General features: G+C 34.3%; 1 long non-coding RNA gene and 2 pseudogenes across 4 annotated transcripts; all 3 read right to left on the bottom strand.

Annotated features, from left to right (window-relative positions):
• Positions 1-3,039: 3,039 nt before the first annotated feature.
• LOC146883835 (zinc finger BED domain-containing protein RICESLEEPER 2-like) lies at positions 3,040-4,316 on the bottom strand (annotated as a pseudogene).
• Positions 4,317-13,033: 8,717 nt separating this feature from the next.
• LOC114163587 (putative pentatricopeptide repeat-containing protein At5g08490 pseudogene) lies at positions 13,034-17,028 on the bottom strand (annotated as a pseudogene). The gene is made up of 2 exons (XR_014984490.1): positions 14,404-17,028; positions 13,034-13,756 (listed from the first exon to the last, which is right to left on the bottom strand). The product of XR_014984490.1 is annotated as a putative pentatricopeptide repeat-containing protein At5g08490 pseudogene (transcript).
• A 2,210-nt stretch (positions 17,029-19,238) lies between these two features.
• Positions 19,239-23,139, bottom strand: LOC114183283 (uncharacterized). Of its 3 annotated transcripts, none has more exons than XR_014984493.1 (5): positions 22,945-23,138; positions 22,666-22,849; positions 22,352-22,553; positions 21,436-21,542; positions 19,239-21,178 (listed from the first exon to the last, which is right to left on the bottom strand). It is a non-coding gene; the product is annotated as an uncharacterized LOC114183283 (long non-coding RNA). The 3 variants fall into 3 exon arrangements; XR_014984492.1 differs by having other exon boundaries at positions 19,239-21,182; XR_014984491.1 differs by having other exon boundaries at positions 19,239-21,542; positions 22,945-23,139.
• Between the last annotated feature and the right edge of the window lie 3,556 nt (positions 23,140-26,695).

Consider the following 26,695-nt stretch of genomic DNA (forward strand, 5'->3'; position numbering starts at 1 on the left):
TACTATTTAGGACTTAGGTATTACTTATGTGTGAAACTTGAAGGGTTAATTAAGTGTTGAGTGTTCTCGTTATGTTTTAGCTAAGTTTTGATGGGCAAGTGTTCTGTGCTCCTAAGATGTTTGAATGAATGAAATCAAAACTTTTGTTAATTGCGTGGTGTTACTGGTGTTATTCTTGTTTGTATCATTATTGGCCTTTTTTTTCAGCAATGTATCATTGGATATAAAAGTAGTTCATATAAATTGATTCTAATACTGGAATGAATCTTTGGTATAAATTGATTACACATCATACTGGAATCTTTAGTATTACTGGAATGAAACAATAGTATTACTGGAATGGAATAAAAATAGTATTGAACTCAATTATGACAACAACAAGTAGTCCAACTGTAATGCAACGTCAAAGTGGTCCCTAGCATTGAACTCAATAAAATATTCCAGGCCAGGCAAGTGGTCCATAAATCTGAATACAATAAGCTTCATATTGCTTTAATAAAAAAAGTTGTCCACTGTCACTATGGCCATTGCAACAAAAAGGTGGTCCACCATTAAAAGCAACAAAACAACTTTGTTTCCTCCATCAATTTCACATAGGCTGGGCAGAAGTTCCACTACTTGCTTGAGACCCTAAGACCTGTGTCGCCATGCTTTTGGTTTGTGTTGTTGATGGTCTTTCTCCTTGGTTCATGTTTGCAACAACCATGGGTGCAGATCTTCTTCTACTAGTGGAGCTCTGGTTGGATGGTCCTACAGCGCTGGTAGCTCCACTCACAGTTGGAGTTCTATGTGTTTGTCCCTGTCAATTGGGTATGTATAACAGATTTAGATTTGTATGCTTTGAACAAACAAAAAATTGAACAAACAGATTCAGATTTACCTTTCTATTTTTGATTCCCTTTCTACAGCTCCTTATATTATGTCCCAATTACTTACACATGTTGCACTTCATGATGAGATTTTTCTTTGACAGCTTGGAAGGACTGACATGTTCATCAACTTCCCTTCTTCTTAGCTTTTTGGGTCTCCCAGGTGGTGTTTCATAAATTGGTGGGAGTAGTTCAGGTTGATTGCTTTTAGGCCAGAGTATTGTCCATTGATTGGGGTTATTTATGGGCTATAGCATGCCTCATAAGCAGCTCTTTTGTAATATGCATGCACATAAGCTTCAAGGTTTTCTACCTTATAATTAATTGCTGCCACAACATGCCTACCAGATCCAAAAAATAACACGTGCAACTATGCTTACTGAGATCTACCACAAACTTCTCCATGGTGAATCCTTGTGTTACTTCAAACTTAGCACCCCCTGCCCACACTGGAAGCCAATTCCCACTTTTTTCCATTTCCATATCAAGCCTTTTCTGTGGCTTAGGCATAACAATTCCAGGATATGCATTTAATTTTTTTCTAAGTGTTGCAAATCTACTCATTGTGTATGACCTAATCCATTCCATCATACTAATGATTGGTTTATCCCTAGCCAATAAGATAGTACTATTGAATGACTCATACAGGTTATTCATTAAAACATCACATCTAAGATAAATGCTGAATGCATGCTTACACCATGAACTTCTAGAAATGCCAATTAACCAATTATACGCTTCAGGGTTAATGTTTCTAAACTCACCCATCTTTTATTCCCAACCTACGTAGAAAGTTTCCTTTGCTGCCCCCATCATAAGGTCTCTGATAACTACCCCACCACTAAATTTCTTCTTGAAATTGCTATAGAGATGCCTCAAACAGAAACGATGCTCCACCCCATTCAAGATTTCATCAAATACTGTCATAAGTCCTTGCAAAAATGAATAGTTCTATATAAGAATATAATATCAATTAATTATCATACTCTAAAATTTCAGTGCATGTAAGTAGTTCACCTTTTGTTGATCTGAGATGAAAACCCAACGATGATTTCCAATGTCCTCAATATCTTCTAGCAATAGTGAAAGAAACCACCTCCACGTATCCTTACATTCAGTCTCTACAGCAGTAAATGCCAGTGGATAGTATTGGTCATTAGGGTCCTGCCCACTGCAACCAAAAGTTGACCACCATAAGTTTTTTCAAGTGGCATCCATCAACCCCTATAAAGGGCCTACACCCAGCCAAAAAACCAGCCTTACAACCTTCTAAGCACATGTAGAAACAACCAAACCTTGGTGGCAGACTTGCTTGAGGCTGATTTATCATAATTTTGAATGTTCCAGCCTTTACTCTCACCAATTCAGCTACGTAATCATGTAAGCGACTGTATTTCCTTTGTCCATCCCCTACCAAACAGTCCATTGCTATTTGCTTTGCTTTCCCAGCCCTCCAAGGGGTTATGCCAAAATTGTATGTCTTCTTGATCTCGTCAATAATTTGACTCACTGTCATTACACCCACATTCATAATCTATCTACTAACACTTGTGCTATCCAGTCCTTATTTTCATTTTTATTCCCAAAAACCCTGTCACACCTCTGACACCTAACCAATGTCTTAATCTAAAAGGTTTCCCTACCACCAACCTTGCTCGCCATCATTAAGAAACCATATTTTTTTTTACAAACAACCCTAACTCTCTTCTGATCATTTTTAACAAACTGAACTTCTTTACCATTTAAAAAATTATGCCCCATTAATGCCTTCTTAAATTCCTGCAAAGAAGAAAATTCCATTCTTAATTTGAACTTGAAGTCCTTTGTCATATCTTCAGCTTTATATCTGGAAAATTTGGGCCCATCACGACCAATACCCTCCTCACTATCAACATCTGAATCCAACTCGTCAGTATCATATTCATCACTTATGTCATGTTGTCTGACTTCAGCATTAGTCACAAATAAACCAGCTCCAACATCTTTTTTACTCCTCACACTGCTTGAATTTCGTTTCATTGCTTTCCACCTATCCAAAACATACCTAATTTTTCTAATAGGTGGCTCAAGTCCATCCTAAATACATCCTCATCATCTGCCACCCTTTCTTCTTCACTGTCATCAAGTTTATCTACAGAAGAACCTTCATCCTTATCAAACACAACCTCAACTACCACATTTGGTTGTCCAGCCCCATCATCACCCCCCAATTGTGCCTCACTCCCCAGTTTTGCCTCACCCCACAGTTCTGCCTCACCCCCAATTCTGCCTCACCAACCACATCACCCTGAACTCCTACTTCTGCCTCAACCTCGAATTGTGCCTCAGTGCCCATTTGTGCCTCACACTCACTGACAATAATGTTACTTGTTGTTAGTTCAAAACCATGCAATTAATTTTGAGTTAAAATGAGTGCCTCAACATTTTTTGGAAGAATGGAAGAACGATATTTGGTTAGCACACAAGAACCAAGACTAAAGACAGACACACTAGCAACGATAATGATTGGAATGTTAAGCACATCACAAGCCACTTAGATAAGTTTGGATAACGATCTCGACGATCCCTCCAATAGCTCAATACATCCAACTTATCAAAAAATTTTGGATCAAGATTGCCTTCATCTAAATGAAGATCCAATTCAAACCTTCCAGTGTCATTTACATGTTGACTCAAATAATCAACATATTCCTAAGACAATATGAGAAAAAATTAATGTCATTCGTAAGTAAGAAATAAAATAAAGAAAATTGTGTTAAAGGAAAATTTCTTAGAATAAAAAGCATACATCAAATGCATCCATCACTAGCTCATCATTCGTAAAAGAAGCAAGTTGTGTTGGAGGGGAAACTTGAGAACTTGAACTATTTGATTCATTTGGATTTAATTTGACATATTCTTCAAACAACTTATACATGTTATCCTTTAATACTTTAATCTTGTCTTCACAAGTAGAAGGATTAATCTTTGAATAACAAATTCAGATTGCTTCAAACTTCATCCGTGGATCAAGAATAGCCCCAATAGTAAGAATATCATAATAGTGATCCCAATACTTATTAAACTTGTTCATCATAGTCAATGACATATCTTTAATCGTTGGATCATCACTATTTGCATTTTCCCGCAACAAACATTCAATTTTCCAAACTTGCATGAAGTAACAATTTGAAGTTGGATAAGAAGAACCTGAAATCAAATTAGTCATTATATAAAATGGCTTCACAAACTCACATTTTTTCAGCCCTTTTCCACTCATCACTTGATGGACAATGAACATAATTTCTATCACGGATAGCCAAGCATCCAAAGGCACGTCGATATCTAATTGCACTTTCAAGCATAAGATACGTAGAATTCCATCTAATAGCAACATCCATTATCAATCCTACTTTGGTGTAATACCCCTCACTTGAATAACACATTCTTTAAATGCATTTTTTCTTGCCTCTGATCCTCTCACATACTTTATACTCTCTCTAATCTTACGCAAAGCATCAGAAGTCACCCTTAATCCCTCTTGCACAATAATATTCAAGACGTGTGCATTACACCTTACATAAAAGTAATCACCATTACATATTAAACTATTTTGCAATTTCAATTGCTCACACAAAATTTTTTGCAACACCTCATTGGCACTAGTATTATCTAATGTGATAGAAAAAACCTTCCTATCACTACAAAAAAAGTAGACATTTGTGACGGTTAAAATTATAAGGTTTAGCGGTTAAAAACCACCACAAATGAAATTTTTGACGGTTTAAAAAACTGTCAAAATTATGCATGTCAAAAACAGTTTGTGACAAGAAAATTTTAACCACTGGTATTGTTGTCAAAAAAAATAACGATTAAAAACCGCTACAAAATTTACTTTTATTTTATGATATTTCATCATATTTTGTCGGTTAAAAATCGGCACAAAATATATCATTTTTTGACTTTTGACAATTAAAAACCGTCAAAATACATCATTTTTTACGATTAGAAATTGTAAAAATTATTTGAATATTTTTAAAAAAATTTAAAATTTCAAAAAATATTTATTAATTATTAGACTAACTTCATAATTCACTTTTTTTTTTCTATTGCATTATTAGACAAAATCAAAGCTTTAATTAATTATCTCAAAGATTTGTACCCCTAATAATATATCATAATTTTAGGATTATATAAATAAAGCATAAATAATCCAATTATGATAGTGACAAATTTAACATGGCTCTAACATTTCACCTTGTGATTCAAAAAAAAACTAAATCAGTAAGAATTTGTTTGTGACACAAATTTATACATGAGTACACTGTATAAATGTATATAATCAACATAATTAACTCCCTTATTCAAACTCCAACTACAAACACAATTTAAATAGTTAACCAACCTATTTGAGCACTAGGTTCCCTTCTGTCATTCTAAAACAAAAGCCACACACTGCCAATTGTTATCACCAAAATATGTCACCGCAGAACATAGTTGAACATCTTCTTCCTCATTCCATTCACTATTTAGCATGGAATGATTGAAGCCCTTTCGGAATCGTGACAATCATTGAAATGAAGTCCTGCTTGATATGTGCTTAAAGATGAAGCAATATTGAACCAGTTCCTTATCACATATCTTGGACAATAAGTAAAAGGGACTTGTCCTCTTCCTTAGTCCATGCACCTTATGCACCTTGGTTTACCAAAGGATCTTCATAATTTAACCACCTATGGTTGCAAACCATTAAAATAGTGAATCAAAGGTATGTAATCCAACCATTCATACATAAACACTATTCTATGGTCTACATAACATATATTTATCAGAAACACTTCCATCATCTCTAGCATACAGAGAAAAGTACATAAAAGATTAAAGTGTATTATGTTTCATTCAAAAGCATAAAAAAAATAATACATTAGCTATTATGACTTGACAAGTCAAATTCAAGTGAAGTTATTATTCAAATTCCTATTATTGATTGAATTTCTCTTATCTCTCAGTAGCATATGCTATTAAGGCTTAGGTTAAAAAATATTTTTTTTGTAGTGTATCTATTCCCCAATCAAGCAACAAAGTAAAAAAATTTTGTGTCAAACCAGACCAATATGTGGAGGTTCCATTTTACAAAAGACAATAATCTTATTATTCAACTTCCAACTAGCATTAACAAAATGAGCAATCAAGCAAATAAACCCTTCTTGATTTATAGAAGTCCAACAATCAGATGTCAAACAAATTCGGCTATGAGATTTACACATTGCAAGTTTCACCCTCTCTTTACGTTCATGAAATTTCTTTGAAATATTAGACACAACTATATTCCTACTTGGAACTCTTACTTCTGGATTTAGATATACAAGTAATTCCTTAATCCATTTATATTCAATTAAATTATATGGAAACCATGTTGAATAATAGCCATTGAAATAAGGTCATCTACAACTTTTTGATCAATTTCCCTAGACCTTAATTTCCCAGCATGAAATTATCATTTTTCCCAAATCATTGTCTTTTAATTTCTTTAGGACCACACACTTTGACAAATGACACAACATTGTTGAGGTTCCTATTTTTGTACCACCAACAACATACTCTGCACCACAAGCCTTGCATTTAGCCCTTTCTTTACCATCTTTTACACCAATTTTTGTAAAGTGATCTCAAACCTTAAAAGTAGTTCTCCTAGGTCTCTTACTTTTTCTATCAAAATCCTTACCCTCATTTCATTTTCAATCTCTTCTACAGATGGTGGCAAAAGGTCATGCAAATTATCATTAATACATTGATCATCTACTGTTTCAAAATTCATTTTGTTCGGTAATCCCTACAAATATAAACTATTTCAATAAATAACCACATATTGAGAAAAATCAAGCAGGTGACGATGCACACAAAATAGAATTAACAATATCATAAAAAAAGTAGTAGCACATGCTTGGAATCATTATTCATAATAATCAGTTGCATTTGAATGAGATTCATATCATTATGCAGTAAATACTAAGTCTAAGTAAACAATTTTAAATCTAACTTAATTTATAAACACACAAAATTAGAAATTCAACCATGAAAAAGGAACCAAAAGGTTATCCATGATTGCCATTTTCCAAAAGAAGCTTCACGAATTCAATTACAGAATTTTCATATAGATCATGATAAACCAGATTATGGAATTTAAAATTGTTTATGATATTTATCCTCTTTTCTTAGGCTCATTTGTATTAACTTTATCTATTGCAACCAATTGTTATGCCTTACCTCTTCATATACGTAAGCTAAACATTTGGAGTTAACCACTTACGCTTTTTTTCTATTTTTATTCTCTAGTTATCTAAACTATAACATCTAGGGGCAAGTTTGCTTTATTAACCTTGACATGCACTATGGATGATATTTGGCATACACACTTTCAATTCTGACATTTTCCAAAAGAAGCCTAACGAATTTAGTTATGGGTTATTCATGATGAAGAACATTAATTATTGAATGCAGTGTGCATAATTTCACAATGAAATAAGTTTTAAATTCTACAAATCTTCCATATGATGTTCCAATTAAGTATGAACAATGTTTTAGTCATCTTCATTCAACTCAATCACTAAGTTCCTATACTAAATATAATTATTTAATTAATGGCTTCAAATAAACAACAAAATTCACATCACACGAGTTTGGTATTACCCAAAAAAAGCAATCAGATTAGAACTGCAAAATTATATTCAAGCCATGTAAGAATAAGCCTCATCTTTTATAACTCTTTCTATTCCTGAAAAGACACAGCAAGAAATATACTGCACAAAGTAAAATTCCCGTTCTACAATCTATTATGCAGGGTTAATAGAGTAAGATGTATGAGAAAAAACATTTTATAACATGCATGTTGAATGGCTTTATTTTTAATGGGTTTTATTACCCAATTCTAGCCATTTATCAATTATTAAAAGAAAACATGAAGTGAAATAGATAGAACTATGAAACAGAAAATGAGTCGAATAGAGCATAAGCACTTCACAAATACTCGGTAATGGAAACAAATCTGGATGTGAACAAGCAATCTCAGAGGAGCAACAATGTCGAATTAGTGAAGTCAGCAAAGCAGGTAAGGACCCTGTCGAAAAGAAAAAGTGACTAACCATGGTCACAATCGAAGGACGAACGAACTATGGATCCTAGGAGCAGTAGTGAAGAAGACAAGAGGCAGTGGCGGATCTTGAGCCAAAATTTTGGGGATGCCAAAATTTTGGTTGAATTACTCTTTTGGTTTATTTTTTCGTCCAAAAATATCATATTGATCCTCTAGTTTTTTTAACCTCAAATTGGTCCTGAATTTTTAAAAATTGATGCAATTTGATCATTTTCGTTAAATTTTTTGAAGCGAAGTAAGGAGTTTTCATCAAAATTGACAATTAGATTGTGTTAGTCATATTAACAAAGAAAACCATCATTATTTATAACTTCAATTTTGATGAAAAAATCTTGATCCAATTCAAGAAATTTAATAAAAATAAGACCAAATTGCATTATTTTTAAAAAATTGGGACCAAATTGAAACTAAAAAAAGCTAGAAGATGAACTTGATATTTTTGAAATGAAATAAAAACCAAAAGAATAATCTCAAATCTTTTATATAAACTAGTAAAAATATTGATTTTATTTTTTTATGATAATAAAAAATAATAAAATTATTATTATTATTATAAAACTAAACATAAATAATTTTTATTTTACTATAATTAATTTTCATTTATATTGATTAAGTTTAAAAAAATAATTAAATAAAAAAATGGTTAAATTAAACAAGTGATCACTTAAAAAAATATTAAGAAAATAATTAATTTTATTTAAAAATATTCAAAAGGTCAAATTGAAAAATAAAAGTAGATAATAAAAATATATCTTATGCATTAATTTATAATTTTTTAAAATATAAAATATATTATACTATTTATTTTTTTAAAAAATATATTTAAAAATAAATAATAAATTATGTAAGTATAAATAAAAAATTGGTGGGTGGGGGGGGGGGGGGGGACAGGTCCCCTATGTCATAATGTAGGTCCGCCAATGACGAGAGGAGCAAATGCGACTATTTGTTCGAACCAGGCAGTGAGAATTAGAGAGAAGTGCATTTAGTTTAGGGTTTTAGGTTTTCAATAATATAATTTAATATTATTTAGAATTTACAGGTGGGTTGGTGAGCCAACCCGACTCACCACGGGTTGAACCCGGATTTGCTGGGTTCTTAGTAAGCCGGGTCCAATTTTAACCCGTACCAAAAATTTTGATTTTTTTTCAACCCAAGGCTCGAACCCGTGGTGGACCAGTTTGGCTTGCGGGTTATAACCCACTTTGATGGCTCTAACAAATATGTTCTTTTGATAGTTTGAAGTGCATTAGTACAATTAAGTTAAATTCATGGAAGTGTGAAAATAAATTAATTAAAACTTCATGACTCCTTATAAATAAGTTAAGAATAATAAATAATAAAAGTCACAAAAGTCAAGTTTCAAGTCAAGTATTGCATTAAGAATGGAAAAAAAAATATGAAAAGAATGAAGATTGGTTGAGTCAAACTGAATTTCGATAACTTAGGAAAGGAGAATAAACAACAAAAAATGGATTTTGCGGTTTTACAGTTAAAAAAAAAATCAAAATCCCCTAATGAAATACAGGGAAACCCTGAGTATCAAATCCAAGGAAATAGTGTGTGTTAAGTTTAGCTTGCATAATTAACTCTTGCTAAAATTTAAAATAAAAGAAAACAAAGGGAAAAAAATTAAAGAAAAATTTAGAAAGAAGATCAGATTTTATTCACTTAAGACTAAACTATCTAAATGCATAATGAAATTAAATTAAGATATGAATGAATGCAATGCATAAGATGCATGATGCATGGATCCTAATGGGATGATGAATTGAATCTAAAAGCGAATGAAAGTGAACCTAGATGAGTAGTATGATATGTGGCCTGATGCAATACACACGGGAAATGAGTACCTAATCTTACACAAAACCTGTACCAACAGGATACAAATGAAATAAGCAAGGATATGCATGAAAAAACACATTATCCAACATGACAATTTCCAGCGGTTATGCAACAATCAGCGATATAGATGCATCTTTCACAACAGCAAAATGTGGATGCAGAATGATGTAAACCTATAGTGTTGGATGTGAATCAGTGCAGTGAAAACATGAAATGAGATGCCTACACTATGCAAAACCTGTTTAGGCAGAAATGATGCAAATGTAGAGTGCATGCATTTCTGGACAGAAATGAGTTTCAAGTCATAAAAGCAGGATACTTCATCAAATTCACTTCAGATGCAGACTTGAATCTGCTATGAAACCTATTAACACCAGATGCAGCAAATGCAGAATTCACGTGAAACCTGAGTGGCATGATAAATTTAGGATTCCAATAGCAACTCAATCAACTCATATTCAGGTTCTAGATGCAATGTAAATGTGGTAATTTAAAGTAATAGGCAGCCTCTTGGAACAAACACGCGAATGCAGTGCAGAGTTCACAGCAGAATTGTAAGGCCCATTAAAAACCCTTTTATTTCTTTTATGCCCTAAAGTAAAGGGGCTGCCCTTATAAGTGGGCCTAAGGGCTGGCCCAACAGGTAAAGCCCCGAAGCCTGCCCTAAACCTAACATTTCCCTCATTTTACAAACTGTTCCTGATCCTAAAAGCCGCAGCCGCACTTCTGCTAGGGTTTGCCTCCTCACCGTTTCAAGTTCGCTCAAGCTGTTCCTACTCCACCTCTTAAGTTCACTCCTAGAGCTGCAGTACTCGTTATCGTGCCGTCAAGGCTTCTGTTGACCCTGTTTCCAGGTAAGGGAAGCTAGAACCCACTCGTGTACTTCATTTTTACTATTGTTTTACTATTGTACTGAGGGTCTTTGACTGATTTGAGGTTCTGAGTGCTTGAAATGCATTTGGTATGTTGTTTTGGATTGGTGGGTATGACTGTTGTAGGAGAACAGTGGCGAGACCTGTTATTCTCGCCCAAGCGAGCTAGTCTCGCCTAGGCGAGATGAACAGGGACTCGCCTAGAACCATTTTTGCGCGAAAGGTCGCCCAGGCGACCAACTCGACTTTTTGAGCGAGCGAGTACCTCGCCCAGGCGAGAGGGGTCTCGCCTAAGCGAGATCCCGCGTGTGCTCCTGCCCCTTTTTCGAGCCCTCGCCTAGGCGAAGGGGGGCTCGCCTGAGCGAGACCCTTCAGCCTGAGCGAGGGGTTGGGCGAGGCAGTGCGCTGTTTGGACGCTTGTTTGTTCTTGGATGATTGGTATTGGTTTGGGAATGAATGTTATGATGAGAAACATGTATATAATGGAGTATTATGTATGCTTGGCATGATTCATGAATTGTAGATGATGGGTTTAGTATGAACTGGGCATGTGAACTAAATGAGGTGATTAATATTAAAGAGGCATGATAACGAGATGAGTTGAATCCTATGTGCATGGATGGGTTATGATGAGTTGGAATGAGTTGGAATTGGAAACATGAAAGGTATTGGTTTTAAAGGTTGACATAATGAATATATCCTTGTATGACGAATACTATTTGACTGTGTGACCATGTTTTGTCTGTGTCAGTGCATAATTCCTTGGGATCTCTAGGTGAGACTTTCAGGGTCGCGCTTCAGTGGTCGGGACGTAATTCCATGGCCCATGTTAGTGGGTGTCCATGGTGGTGCCCCATCTGTATGACTAGGTAAGGATTCAAGGTACGGTTGCATCCTGACACTCTAAGGAGTTAGTCTCACCTAGAGCGGACTGACTCCTGTGGTGAGAGTAGCAGGAGGCCCGAAATTCATTAAGGGCTAACCTTGTGGTGAGGAAAAATTGATCCATCGTAACACTTGTAACACATAGCTCGGGGGTGAGCAGCTCGGGGGTGAGCAGAGATATCCACCACAAGTGCAAGTATTCGTTGAATCCGACCAGGTTATACGTATCCCGATGAGTCGTAGTGTATTGATTGAAAGTCATAACATGCTTGGTTGTTGTATGGGTATTGAATGGTGAAAATATATTCGACTGTATGATGAAAATGTTGTTGCCTCTAACTTACCCTGTTTGTTGTATGGTTATCTTGTATGTGGCTCTTCTTTCTTGCGATGATCATCAATTTGATTGATGGGAGCAGATGGGCAAGGTTCTCGTGGTCAGCAAGGAAATGGTGATTCCGCTGCTTAGCCATCTGGACTGGATTTTATTTTCTTCATGGTTTTTTTAGGGCTATGGCCCATGTATTGTTTTATGCTTTACTACTCTACCCTCTTTTGTTAGACTTTTATCTGGTTCCCGTTGGCATCGTGTTGTGCCCAGTTTGTAGGGGTGGTGTTAAGGATCCCAGGACTACGCTACATTACTATTTTGTGTGACGTTTCTTTTAATTTTGCTTAATAATTAAATGGGACGTTACAAGAATCCTGGTCTATGACAGCATCAAATCAAATGGCAGCATAAATTTTAAAACTGTGGCACCATCTAGTTTAACAGCAAGGTGCAATAGTGAATTTCAACCAATAATGCTGAATGCTCAATCTCTTACAACTAAAAGATGCAAGGCAAGTTATGTGGGCAAATTTTAGTTCCCAAATGCAGCTCAATCCAATAGGTTCCCATCCAAGCAATGCAAGCGTGGTATGAACTAATGGTGAACAATGCAGATGCACAAAACATAAATATGCATGAAAATAAAGATCTATAACTAAGCCACTACCAGAACTTGCGAAACTAGGAAATGCATGGAACTAATACCACTAAGACAGCAAACTTAAATTCAGAGCAGAATCACAAAACAGAAATATGCCAGGACAGAATTAAAAGTTGTAGAATAAACATAAAATTGAGAGTTATTGCAATGAATGAACAAGAATCCATCTATACTCCAAAAGACATCTCGATATTGCGTGCCCACTTTAGGGTCACTTGAAAACATTATACTGTGCAGAAAATGAACCCGTGGTCACTACACCGAATTGAGAACACAAAGCTTAAATGAAAACTGAAAACAATAAAGGAATTTTAAAAACAAGACAGAATTTAAATGCTGAAAACATAAAATGCGAGTGAACAATAACCAAACAAAAAGCATCAGAAATTAAAGGCTGCAGAAACAAAAAAATGCAAGCAAAACATCAGTAAACAAATCTCAGAAATGGAAATTGGAATGGAATTAGATCAGAGTATTCATTGCAAACTGAAGTGTTACACGAGAAAAAGAAGAGTTCTAAAATCGAATTAGTGAAGGAGGCTCACTTAGCACAATTCCGGCCACTTTGTGCTCGTGAAAGGCCAAGTAGAGCTACCCACATGCTAAGGAGAAAACCTAATTTCTAAAGGCTACTTTGCGCTCATTAGAAAATGGAGGAACCCCTCTTACAATACACTCTTTCTCCCTCGCTCACAAGAACAATGAACATAAATCCTAGCCTCTTGACATGTTTCTACTCCTACAACCAGGGCCCCTCAACAAAAAAACCTGAACTCATCCCTTATAAACCCCCATGAAATAAATCAGAAAACTTGAAAACCTAACCCGATCCTCTTCTTGAACCAGAATCACCCTTGAAATCCTCGTCTTTGTTGCCCTTGATCAGCTTGGATTCTCTCTCGTTAGTCCATCTCCAATCAGTCATGCTCTCACTCTATTTTGATCTTTGAATCATCTCCATCCATCACAATCAGCCTCGGTCTCTCTCTCTCTCGAAGATCAGATCAGATTCGCGCATCCTCTCGCTTGATCACGTGTCAACCCTTCTCTCCGGTTAGGATTTTCTCTCGTGCATCAGGCTTGGGTCAGCGTTGGCTCCCTTGATTTGCTTTTAATAAAATGTGCATTTTGACCATCAGCAAATGAATTGACTAGGGGCACCTATGCAATAAAAGAAAAGTTAGATCAAGGGGTCAGATTCAATTTAGCACAATTAAGAGGGTATCTTAACAAATTAGTTTTATTAAAAAGGGAATCTTAAAAAGAAGAGAACTAAAATGCAACAAAATACCATTTTGTTAACATATTTTTCAGTCGCATTAGAGTAACAAAACCAAAATCCCCCTAATGAAGTATAGGGAAACCCTGGGTATCAAATCCAAGGAAATGGTACATATTGAGCCTAGCTTGCATAATTTAATCTCGCTAAAATTAAAATATAAGAAAACAAAGGGGGATAAATTAAAATAAAGAAAAGAAGAATTTATTTTAATTGAAACTAACTATTTTAAATGCATGATGAAACTAAACTAAGATATGCATGAATGCAATGCATGATGCATGAAATCTAATGGGATAATGAATTGAACTTTAATTGAAATGACGGAGAACCTAAATGAATAGTATGCGCGGTTTCAGATTTATCTTGATGAAAATGATGCAGAAATCAAACCATGAACTAGTTCAATTTATCTATCACTAATTAGTTTAGTCTACTCAGTTAATAAAGTGGTGATCCATACAAGTAAGTATTTTTTAAGCCTATTGAAAGAATAAATAAATTCTTTGAAGGGTGGGTCAATAAATACGTCTGATGCCATAATACTTATCCAGGATTAAGCTAAAAACTCCACGGGTTCTTTAACTTGTTGATCCAATGTGTGTAGTGTACTGTAAATAATGCTTCTTTGGGGGTGGGAACAGTCTCCAGCCACAAAAATGTTATTTGATCTCTCTACTTCGATACAGCTGCATCCAGCTGGCTTTTTCAAATCTTTGTTCCTCATCATTCTTCTCACTTCCATTACCCCGTCCCATCTAGCATCCGCTGCGAACAAATTTGATAGTACAATGTAGTTTCCTATTTGTTAGCTTCAATTTTGAAGAGTTGGTTTGCTACAATACGCCCAAATTCTACTTCATGGTGGGTTTTACAGGCACCAAGCAATGTCCCCCAAAGATTAGCATTAGCTTCAATTGGCAAACTATTCACAAGAGAGTATGCTTCACTAATACGGCCACCTCGAGCTAAGAGATCCACCACACATGCATACTGCACCAAAGTTAGTTTCATACCATGAAGTTCCTCTACTGAATAAAATATCTTCAGTCCTTCATCTACTCGGCCAGTATGACTGCAAGCAGATAATATGGAAGTAAGGATGATATGATCTGGCTGTATTCCCAACTTCAGCATATGAGAAAATATCCATAGTGCTTCTTCACTCATGCCATGCATAGCATACCCACCAATCATAGCAGCAAACATAACCAGATCCTTATCAGCACTCAATTGAAATATCTTATATGCATGACCTATGAGGCCGCATTTGGCATATGCATCTAAGAGGGCAACTTCGAGGTGAAGATCCTTCAAAAATGACCGAATAATATATCCATGGCACTGGCTCAACAAGTGTACTGATGCCATTTGTGTGCAGACTGGAAGGAGGCTCATGATAGTCACCATATTAGGATTCATCCCTCGAGCTTGTAACGCATGGAACAATTTAAGAGCTTGTTCAGGACAATCATTTTCTGCATATACCCAAACCATAAGATTCCATGTTGTAAGGTCAGTCTCTGACATCCCACTAAATATTATGTTTGCATCATGATGTGATCCTAAACCCACATAACCAGATATCAGTGAATTGCATGTGACCAGATTCCTTTTTTCTGATAGATTCTGAAACATTTTGTTTGCATACTCCATGTTTCCACATTTGGAATATGCATCAAGTATTGCATTCCCAACTGTTAGTGCAATATCACTTAATAAAGATCCAGTTCTAATTGAATAGTTATGTATTTCTTTAACCTTTTCCACTCTAGAAAGAGAGACACAAAATCGGATTATGGTCAGCATTGTAACTGAATCAGGTCTAATTCTGACTCTAAGCATCCAATGTAACAAGTCAATAAATTTTGAATGATGCCTCTTCTCACCAAAGGCATCAAAAATAGAATTCCACGAAATCAAATCTTTCCTGGGTATCATGGAAAAGGTATGATATGCTTCTTCTGTATAGCCGCATTTTGTATAGAAACTGATTAAAGCATTTCCAACAGCAGTACATAAAAAAGGAAAGGACATCTAAAAATATACGCATGGATTTGTTTCCCCACCTGCATATTTTTCAATTGTGCACAAACTGGAAGTATGCTGACCATGGTCACAGGATCTGGCAATAATGTCTCAAGAGATAGTAAATTACCAAACAGATGCAATGCTTTTAACCATTCTCCATTTGATGTATACCCTGCAACAAGAGTATTCCACGTGACCAAATCCCTTGAATCCATTGTCCAAAACAAAGCTTTTGCTTCCCTCATTAGCCCAATTTTCAAGTAGAAGCTAATCAAAGCATTACAGACAGAAATATCAGCTGACAATTCAGACCACTGCTGCACATAAGAGTGGATTTGCCTTCCACAATGGTATGCAACACTCTTATCAAATGAGGCACAAACAGGCAGAATATTTGCAATAGTCGCATAATTTGGCTGCATGGGCCCTTTCAACATTGAACTGAACAACAAGAATGCATCCTCCACTAACCCATTCTCAGCCAAGCCTGCAATCATTGCATTCCACGAAACAACATCTTTGTGAACAATATCATCAAAGACAGCATATGCTTCTCGAGACACCAACCCACACTTTGCATACATTGACACGAGAGCATTTCCAACAAGGGTGTCTTGTTCGAAACCAGACTTGATAACATAAGTATGCACACACAGTCCAGCATCCAGGTACCCTAAACGAGTAAAAACAGGAATGACAGTAACAATAGAAATAGAATTTGGCATTGCCTCGCCACTAGTATGCATCATCTTAAATATCCTCATCACATCCGGATCACATTTCTTCGACCCTGAAAACCCAGACAAAACAATATTCCAAGTAACAGAGTCACGGTGAGTGAGTTGAGCAAACAGCTTGAGGCAGTCATCAAGCATGCTACATTTGGCATACATGTTGAGCAACCCTTTATTGGTAACCTGGAAAAAAGTATGACCTTGTTTAACAACATAACTATGCACAACTCTGCCCAATTTGGGAGCCAAAAGAGCAGAACAAGACTTGAGAATGGCAGTGATGACAGTGTGATCCAGGTGGAAAAGAGACAAGGCTTCGCTGTGTCTTGCATCTAAAAACACAAGCTCCGAACGATGGAACCCCAAGTCCTGAAATCTCGTCCAAGCATAGTGTCGCAACCTAAATCAATATCAACTCCAATTGAGTGCAATTAATGGTGAATAAACAAAAGCATTTAGACAAAATAGAGATATTATATAACATCCACATGCAAAGAGAGCAATGGCCGACAAACCAATCCAAAATACGCATCCAAAATCACATAAGCACACATTCTACTACTCAACAACCATTAAATTCATTCACACACAAAAACAAAGATTATATCAAACCCCAAAATTATCCCTAGAACCGAATCAATTCCAACCAAAAAAAAGGCTAAAAACAACACGAACTCGTAAGTTACCATTTATTCCATTTGTTCAAGACCAGAAACTCAAACTTTAATCCCATAAAATCCAAAGAACTTAGAAAATGCCCATTCCAAAACTCAAAAACTTCATCCATCTAAATTCATACATGACCATACACCCAAAACACCAATCTGGTGCATTAAACAGAGGCTAATTGTCACAACCTAAATCGTGACGGAAAATGGCTAACTCGAAAAAAAATAAAATTAAATAAATGTTTGGGAGTCGCCACCATAATTTATTTTGAAAAACTATGAAAAACCATAAAGATAAGACAAATATAAAAAAACTGGTTTGAGTCCGAGAGTTGCTTACGCTGTAGGGAAGGTATTAGCACCCTACCGCGTCCGCTCGAAAGCAGTACCTTTAACTAGATATACAAAGATGATGTGGTTTTCAAGATGTTTAATTTTCCCCAAAACAAACTAATAAGAAAATAATATAGAAAAGAAACCAAAAATATTTTTAAATTTTGTGGACCCGACAAGGATAAGTCCTCGCTCTCCTATGTATCTTTAAAAAATATTAAATATTTGGATAACAAGACTGGATACCAAATGATACGGATGACCATACAGGTATCCAACCTTAGAAAATGTATATGTATGAAATTAAAAGGTGAGAAATGATATTGGGCTTAATTTTGCATGTAAACATATATACTAGATAAAAAATGATAGAATAGTAGGGAAGTTCTGTCACATGAACCAGACTCTCAACATGCTGCAATCTCAAACACATACTCAGATTTAAAACTTCTATAATCAAGCATCAACAATTAACAATTAATCACATAATCTCCTCCACAATTAATCCAATAATTTTGAATTTCATCACCCAAAACAGAACTGATTTCGTAGCATTCCCTCCCAACAATCGGGGCTTTTCAAGCCATATAATTCTTTGTTCCGAAAGAAACCAACACCATTTCCCAATTTGAACTTGAAACTGTAATTCCTGGTCTCACCCTTATTGCATTGATTCCAACCACGATTAACAATTACACATTAACATACATACACCGCAATCAACCCTTAGTTATGCATTCAATTACATAATTCCTTCAATACATTAACAATAATATCCAAGAGCTACAATCACAGTAGGTATAACATTACCCATAATCACAAGCACAAATGTCATAGTCAAATAAAACAATAATCCTTTCACTCAACGCCACAAAATAGCACATAATCAATTTAAATCACATTAATTAAATCTCAAAACCAAAACAGAATACAATCATAAGAGAGATTTTAAAATGACCAGCATAGCGCCAGCAGAGATTGTTGATACTGTAAGAGTCTCGCCGGAAACAACAATAGTGGGCTTGGAGAGTTGCACGAAGAAGACTCTAGGGATCCGAAATTGTAGTGCAGCGAGGTGATGTGGTCTAGTGGCAACGAGCTCGTGAAGTGGTGTCCCGGAGCTGAGACGCAAGTTACGTGGTGATTGAGGAAGAAATTAAAGAAAAATCAGAAAGGGGTTCGTAGGGGTTGAGAACCTGTGCGTGAGGGCTTGGTGGAGAATCAGGGTCCATTTCCCCCAGAGGCGTGGATTTCGTCCCCTTGGGGTTTATTGTGAGTGTGTGTTGTGTGCGTGAATTGTGTGGTTGAGTATGGTGAGTGGTGCACGTGCGTGAGTGTGTTTTTAGTGTGTGAGTGGTGTGCTTCAGTGGGTGTTTTTTTTAGTGTGTAAATGGCGTGTGAGTGTTTTTGTAGTTCAATTTAAATTGATAAAGAAAAATAGGAACTTTAAATTTCCAAGCTAGCTGTCTTCAACAAAACTCACTGCAATCCTCTGTTTTTGGTTTCTGGGATTTTGCTTTCCTATGATTTAGAGTTTGATCCTGATCGAAACCTACACCATTGCCATGTTCGATTCCCTTTTCAACCTGCCAAATGGAACTGTTTGCTTATTGTGTTTGATTTTGTATGTAATTGAAAATTGAACTCAAAAAAATTATTTTGTTTTTCAAAGTGTTCGCTCCGCCTTGGGTTGATTTGTAAATTATCTGCTAGATTTTCAGGAAGTATATACTCTGAATTAATTAAAGCTTACGTTAATCTCACTTTTAAACTAACTAATAAGTGTTTTAAAATATAAATTGTTTTCTAATAAAATAAACAAATAAATAATATTACTATAAAACTTTTGATAAAAAAATTAAATTTTTAATAGTTATTTTATACTGAGTGGGTGTTTTTTTTAGTGTGTAAATGGTGTGTCAGTGACTATTGGTTTTTCTGAAAAAGAAAGTGAGTGGTAGGAATAGAAACAATAGGGTGTTAAATGTAAAAAAAAAATTAATATTATTTATAACAAAAAATAGGCTAAAAATGAATTTTCGATTTCTTTTTATTTCTTTTCTTTTTTTCTTCTTTTGTTGATCCTAATTAACTTAACCGATTAATTTTCTTTTAAATCTTAAATTTTCATTTTATAAATTTTATTTCAACCTTTTATGTTTATCTATTAATATTTTATCAATTTTTTAAAATTTTTGAAAATACATTTTATTTGACCAGACGAAATTTGATGTTGACAATTGTTTTTCTTTACTTAGATTTTATTAGATAATATGAAATCTTAACTTTCATATTATCATAGTAAAAGATAAGATAAAAACAATAACTTCGTTCGAAATTTAAAGAAAAGGAAAAAAAACAAATCAAGCGAATACATAGACTAATTTTAAGAAGAGGGTCACCATGCGAAAATTTTATCTTTCCTTGAAAACAGATTCAACCATTTTTGAGAAAAGGGTCTTGATCCAAAGGATTCGGCAACTATTACTAAGTAGAGGGTCCCGATCTAGAAACATAATTTTTTAGAATGATAAGTTTAATTTTGATGCATACAAAAAACATGTGATTGCTTAACATTGATGCAACGTACATAAAAAGCTGTCTCTGATGACTTTTCAACTTTTATCATTTTTTTTAACAAATTTCTTTGAATTGATTTTCAATGCTATTCATGAAGTATGATAATATGATGTGATACGGGTGCATGACTACATGAATGCGCATATGCATGTAAAACCCCTTTTTTCACTTTCCTTTTCTTTTTCATTCAATCTTTGTTTTTTATTCTCTTTTTCCTCTTTCCTCTATTTTTCTTTTTTCTTTTCTCTTTTTTTTTTTTAAATTACTCATGTTCTGAATCAATTGTCAACATAATCATCAAATTCAATGCATATTCACATGTTTCCTCTTTTATTGCCTATGTTCAAAATATAACAATGAAGGATGATGAGAATCCTAGTGAAAAATAGGTTTAGTGGGCCAGAGAAAACGAGGCTTAGAGGCCAAGCAAAATTGGTCTAAGGAACTAGTATGAGACGGGTTTTAGGGAGCATTGCATAATTGGACTTAGGACAGCCAACAAAGTTAGGCTTAAGGGGCCAAACAAAGTTGGGCTTAAAGGGTCAGTACGAAACTGGGTTTGGACCAGACAGAGCTAGGTTTCGGAGGTCAATGCAAAACTAGGTTCAGGAGCCAGACAAAACTGGACTAAACTGGACTTAAGGGGCTAAAGAAAAATGCCAATTCTACTTTTATGTTGCCTCCCCATCTTCAGTTTCAACTTTCAAGTCAATTATTGCAAACTTGTTATGCATGTTAATGTCATTCTTTTATGATAAGAAATTTCAACATTAATAATGGCCCATTAGTTATGTCTGCGACTCTTATTTAATAAGAAAAAGACAAATGTTTCATTTCCTTGAAAATTGTGTATCCTTGTATTGATGATTCTTTTTTTATGTAAAGATAAAAATTCAAAACAGAAGGTTGTGAACAGAAAATTACCTCTTTGTTATCCCCCTCTCCAGCAAAAGATTCTCTACCTTAAAAACAAAGTTCAACTAAATCAACATAAACTCAATTTAAAAAAGTCTTAGGTTTCCTATTTCAGTTATAAAATTCATCATTTTTTTAAATAAAAAATTTCACTAATTTTATAAAATATTTTTATTTCAAGGGAAACAAAATAAACAACAAAGAAAAGCTACATTAAGTAACTCGTTATGTAGCTTTAAGTGTTCACTAGTGGATAAAGCACGTAATGACATATCAAAGCTTTAGTTTTACTTGACACACCACTATTACCAAATTGATGCTTGCAACCCATCTGCTGGAGCTACCACTAAATCTTCTAAAATAGAAATCCCATGCACAAGAAATATACACAAATCATAATAGCAATCCTACATAATAAAAGATCGATAATTAGTAAGTCACTTAAATTAGGAGATCACTTTTAAGAAAGGGAATAAACATTCAAATTCGTCATCCAAAGATACACATCAGCACAACAGTCAGCTAAGGAGCAAAAGTAACTGGAAGATGCCTTGGAGGTAAAAAGAGAACAAAAAACAAAAATAATACCAATACCAACCAAGATTAAAGCTTCATCTCACTAATTTGCACTATAAGAGATTCATTAAATATATATGAAGGAAAAAAGATTAACACTGTGAAACCCTGATTCTGATTTAGTAACAACATGAAAAAAATGCATGAACAACTATATCTAAAGTTTTGTTCATAGTTGCAAAAAAAATGTCAAAAGGGTGATGATTACTTCTTTACACCCTTGTATTAGCCCTATTATTTCTCATGAACTTCAAAGAACCTCAATGGAGTATTAGCCCTATTATTTCTCATGAAGTTCAAAGAACCTCAATGGAACAGTGAAATAGGGACATACATACCTCAAGCTTGATATGGAAGTCTTTTATTCCCAAATTTCTTTCTATAACGATTTGATCAAATACTATGAAATCAATATTTTCAAATGAAAAAAAAAATAATATCAGCCATTTAAAAATTTAAGAAAGAAACATTTTTTCTTAAACTAACAATTCCATTGCCAAGCTAAAATCACAAACATGCAAAACACAAAACCAGTCTCAAATGCTTCTCATGATAACGAGCCAAAGTAAAAATTCTCATTCTAATGTACCAAATCACTAGCGAGTAAACACAATTAATGAATCAACATCTTTGTTATTACCTCTGTCACCACCCCTCTTCTTCTTTACAACACCCACACCTTCCATTTTCTTATTCTCAAACTAAATTGCACAAACACAATGACTTCATCATAATTTTCCTCACCCTTCTCAAGAAGCATCTAGATGGTTCTCACATCGACTTTCTTTGTAGCCATGCAGCTTGTCACTTAGACTCAGAGCGTCGAAGAGGCGATCATGCTCCTGCCTTACGCGTTTTGAAGAAAAAAAAAAACAATAAATCAAAAAAACCTAAAATATTCATTAAGTGAGACATAAAAAATTGCTCAAATTCTTCAACTAGAGAGTAACTAACCTCACTGTGTGCGCCATCCATCACCTCATCTTCTCACATCCTCCGCTTCGCTTCAGAAAACACAGCACAACATGCACCAAAGTGAATCGTCAGCTTGGTGTCACAGAGAAGTAAGCCTCTTCGAGAAATATTTCGAACAAATCTTCACCATCGTCGACGTGCTACTCGCCACGAGTGTTAAGATCTGCAGCCCCATCGATAGTAGAGGCGAGCCCAAACCAAAAATGAAAACCTAAGTTGTAGGTAGATAATGAGAACTTAGAGGAGGGATAACCTAACCTCGACCATAGTGAGAAGGTCATGAAGAGTTGTCGGGCAATGAAGAGCTGCTTGAACAAAGATAGCCAACAACAAAGAGAGGGAGTTGATCAAAATAATATGCAAGATCGAAGGCGATGAAAATGGCAGATGAATTCGTGATTTTGTGCTTTCAGCGTTTTCAAAATGAAACGAGGGAGGGAAGAAGTCAATTTTTTGCATTTTCAGTACTGTTTTTGGGTTTTCAAAAGGGGGAAAAAATTTAGTTTTTCAAATTTTAACAAACACAAAAGGCAGAAATGTTTTAATATAAAATTTAATTTTTTTTAATTTATTTCATACTGCAACATTTAAATAATGACAGTTAAAATTGTCATATTCTATATGTAAAGTATGACAGTTTAAACAGTTAAAACTGTCAGATTTTTAATATAAAACTAGTGTTATATATGTGAGTACGTACAGAGTGTGTTTTTTTTTTAAATTATATTTGTAAAATAAAAATTATTAATTATCTTTTGTAATTAATATTTTTTCATATATATCATTGTACAATATTATTGTTTATACGAATAATAATAATAATAAATATAGTAGTTAGATATTATTAGAATTAGTACATATCAATATTACTTTAACTTTTGTAGTTATATTTTTGAATAGAGTAATTCAAATTTGGTTACATACAAATTTAGATATATTTTTTAATATAAATAAATTTATATTATATTTTTTAATGGATTGTTTTAAAATTGCTTAGAAATAATCATAAATATGTTGTTAGTTGAATAACAACATATTATGTTTTTTAATTGCTTACTAATAAATAAATTGGTTACAGTTATGATTATTTTGATTATGCTATTTATATAGTAAAATGTCATATGATTATTGGTTATTATAATCTTTGGACGGATATATTAATTAAAAGTTTAAATATAATTGCAAATGTGAGGAATTGTTTTTTTTTTAATATTTCGAGTGTAGAATTACAAATATTGGAAGTAATAGATGGAAAAGGATGTTTAAAGAGGGAAAAAATTGTTTGATAGATTTATTTGCGTTCTAAGAGAAAGTTTCACCCTAGGAAAAAAAAAAGAACTTCATGACTATATCAAGAATATTGTGCATTAAAGAATACCAAAATTTGTAACCTTGTTTTAATCCTAAAAAATAAATTTGTTTGTGTATATAATATAAAAATGTGATGGATCAGAAGAGCAATAATAATAACCGTATAAAAATAATTAAATATCTCATACAAGTACTTTTAATAATAATAATAATAATAATAATAATAATAATAATAATAATAATAAGATAGTGTAAACATATTATAGATTATGAATCTCGTACAAAATAATAATAATAATAATATGAAAAATTTTAAATAATTATTAACAGGTATCTTTTGCAACAAAATAATTAAAAATAATATTATTATTTTATACTAACATTTTAAATAAAAATAATAAAGTGTAATAAATATTTCTAATTTTCAATAAGTATAAATTCAACTTCCAATTAATAATAAAATATTAACATTAATAAATCAATAAATAAAGAAATAGAATATAAAAATTGATTACATTTATAATAACAAATAGTAGTAAAAATAACACTAATAGTCCAAGAAAAGTATTTAAATAAAAGATAATTATTGAATAAAATTATAATATCAATAATAAATATATTGCAAATTAGGGAAGAAAATGTGAATTGAATTCTTGATTTTGTATATACGCATGTTATTTTTAAAATCAAATATAGACATATTATATATTATGTTATGTATTATGAATCCTATAAAAAAAACAACACCAGTAATAATAATAATAATACTAATAATAATAATAGAATCATAATAACATTAAAATAATATTAAATATTTGTTAATTCTAATAATATTAATAGTACTATAAATAATAATAATAATGATAATAATAATAGAATAATATAAATATATTGCGGTTAACATTAATATAATAGTGTAGATTATAACGTCTCATTTAATTAATAAGTATAATTAAAAGAAACGTCACACACAAATAATATAGCAACGCAGTCTTGGGGTCTTAAACACAACCCCTACAAAAACCTAGGCACATTACGATGCCAAAAGTATATCAGATACAACATTCAACACCAAATCCCAAAGGAAATTAAAAGAAGTAATCTAATACATGGGTCATAGCCCAGAAAGAAAGCCCATAAAGACACAGATCCAGACCAAGCGGACTATGCAGCGGAACCTCCATCACCTTGATTATTTCGAGGAGTTCTCACCTCTGCTCACATCAACCAACAAGTTGATGATCATTGCAAAAGAAAAGACCACACCACGGAACATACAACCACAAACAGTAGGGTAAGCTAGAGCACAAAAATAATTTTATCATGCAATCAGATACACTTTCGCAGTCAACTATATATACAACGCCCAAGCATGTTATGACTTTCAAACCAATACACTAAGACTCGACTCAACTCATCCGGATACATATAATCTGGTCAGATTCAGCGGATGCTTGCACTTGTGGTGGATACCTCTGCTCACCCCCGAGCTGCTACCCCCGAGCTATGTGTTACAAGTGTTACGATGAATCAATCCCCCCCACACAAGGTTAGCCCTTAATGAGTTTCAGGCCTCCTACTACTCTCACCACAAGAGTCAGTCCGCTCTAAGTGAGACTAATTGACTCCTTAGAGTGTCAAGATGCAACCTTACCTTGAATCCTTACCAGACCATATAGATGGGGCACCACCATAGACACCTACTAACAGGGGCCATGGAATTACGTCCCGACCACTGAAGCACGACCCTGAAATCTCACCTAGAAATTTCAAGGAATTATGCACTGACCACAAACCAAACATATTCAAACAACCAATTAAAATTATCACGCTTATATACATATACATATGTCAACTCTTATAACCAACCTCTTTCATATTTCAAGTCAAACCAATACCAACTCACCATGCTCCATCCATGAATTAGAATCTCAACCCATCTCATTACCGTGCCACTTTCACAACCAACCATTTCATGTTCATTTCATGCCAAGAATTTATTCAAGTTTGTCATTCATAACTCATACACCCTCCCACTCATGCATATTTATACCCTTCATGCCATCATACAATAACCCCATCAATTACATGCCAAACATTAAAGGACACGAAAGGAACCACCAAACTAGAGCGTATCATCGCCCAACTCTTCGCTCAGGCTGAAGGGTCTCGCTTAGGCGAAAGGGACTCTCGCTCAGGCGAGCCCCCTTTTGCTTAGATGAGAGCTCGATAAATCTGATCAGGACCAAACGAGCTAACTCGCTTAGGCGAGCTCTTCTCACCTGAGCGAGACAGTCTCTCGCTCAAAACCAGAACCACCCGCCTAGGTGACCACTCGCGCAGAGGGCATGGGCGAGCCTTCGCTAGTCTCGCTTAGGCGAGACTAACTCGCTTGGGCGAGATTATTAGTTCTCACCCTTGTTCTAACCTGCAGCAGTCGCATTTTCACATCCAAATAACAACACAATGCATTCCACATGTTCACAACAACGTATAATCCATACCAACACCAAGCAGACTCAAAAATAAGCCAAAAATGATTTCAAACTCGAAACCCTAGCTTCCCTTACCTGAAATGAGCTAGTTTAAGACCTTGACGCCGAACAGCGGAGCACCACAGCTCTAGGAGAAGATTGTTAGTTTTGAAATGGTTGAAAAGCCAAGAAGGGGGGTTGAATTGGCTAGTTAAAAATTTAGG

The sequence above is a fragment of the Vigna unguiculata genome, chromosome 9 (genome assembly GCF_037176805.1).
Source record: "Vigna unguiculata cultivar grain cowpea cultivar isolate G323 ecotype 2 chromosome 9, ASM3717680v1, whole genome shotgun sequence".
Classification (NCBI taxonomy): domain Eukaryota; kingdom Viridiplantae; phylum Streptophyta; class Magnoliopsida; order Fabales; family Fabaceae; genus Vigna; species Vigna unguiculata.